The sequence below is a fragment of the Galeopterus variegatus genome, unplaced genomic scaffold, assembly GCF_000696425.1.
Source record: "Galeopterus variegatus unplaced genomic scaffold, G_variegatus-3.0.2 Scaffold5966, whole genome shotgun sequence".
NCBI lineage: Eukaryota > Metazoa > Chordata > Mammalia > Dermoptera > Cynocephalidae > Galeopterus > Galeopterus variegatus.
In genome coordinates this window covers 134,884-136,429 of record NW_007732077.1, presented here as the reverse complement: position 1 = coordinate 136,429, position 1,546 = coordinate 134,884, and positions in this window count along the sequence as shown.

The following is a 1,546-nucleotide window of genomic DNA, read 5'->3' as shown; positions in this document are numbered from 1 at the left end:
GATGTGAGTATTCGTCAACAGGACTCCCAGCAGTGGGGTGGTGAGAATGTTGTGTTTCAGAGGGGGCTGGAAGGAACCCCCAGGATTAAGATAACCACGGTTTGGGGAAAATAACAGAGAGTAAGGAGCTGATGCCTTGGAGCAATGATTGGGTGGAGCTGGCAGCTGTCACGTGCCCGCAATGGATCCACAAAGCAGAAAGTGTAGGGAGAGGACAGCCCCACTTGAGGGGTCTTGCCAGGCAGCAGCTTGACCAGGGCAGGGCAGACTCCAGCTATGGAAGGAGAGGGTGGGACCTCCTGCAAATTGGGTCAAACACAGGATTTGTGGGTGAATGTCCAAGATTCTACAGCACCCAGTGAGGGTTGATGGGGGTCCAGGGGTGAGGAGCTGTCTCACCTGCTCAGAGCCAGAGGCAGCTACAGGTGTGTCTGGGCTCTAATATGGGCATCAGGAGCAAGAGGCATGGAAGACTAGGTGTGCCAAGATTGCAGATTTTGCTTAGTATGTTATCTAACTAATTTTGTAAATGATGGGATATTACATACAGTTATTAAGAAACAAAATTTCTAAATTATATTACATTTTTATACAATATTGAACTTCAAGTTAAAAAAAATAGGACTTCAGATGAAGATGGCAGAATAGGCAGTACCCAATGTTACCCTCTCCCACAATCAACTAATTTACAACTATTAAAAATCAAGGACTGTCAAGCTGGAGCTGCTAGAGCTCAGGGGAAGAGGAAGAGAGACCTACTGAGTGCATATGTTGCTTTGCCTCACACGGGGTGATGGAGATGCAAAAAGGATTACTCAAAGCCCCTTTCTTCTGAGCAGTGAGATACCCTGAAGGGGTTAATTTCCTGGAACCCTCAAGAGAGAGGCATTCCTCCTTTGGGAAATTAACCCTGAACTGGGGTTCTGTCTCAGTATTTATTCTCCAATGCCGGAGACCTGCTCCAGTCGAGTTGTGGGTACCCGAAAAGGGAGAGGGAGGGTCGGTGAAAATAACAAACACAGACAGAGACCTCAATGCATCAGTATGCACGTTCTCTCTCTGCGGGCTGTCAGCATGTTGCAACTGGAGCACAGTAGAGCATGAGACAATGCATTTTATTTAGTTTTTTCTCTGCAGGGGTTTTTTGGCTACTATTTTTATTACATCAGCAAGCNGTTGGCAAGCTGTGGTTAATATCTACCCTATTAACAGGGTGGGACTATTGCAGTTGCACAGTGATAGACAGTACTATCATATGACCTATGTTTATTGCTAAATGTAAGTACAAATTTGTTAAAAGGAAAAATGCTAACATTTAAATTCTAATGGGGGTGTAATGATCTTATGTTCTAATGGAATGAATCTACTGTTCATATGGAAAAAGAACAGTGGATATTTGAGCAGCATTATCATGCACATCTTGAGTTTATGCATTTGCTGTGGCCCTATAATCTTGATCTAAATGTTAGTGTCCTTGCACACAGTACCATCCCTCACAAAACTAGGTGTACTCTCTTATTCTTCTAAGATCTAATTTTGCAGGTTT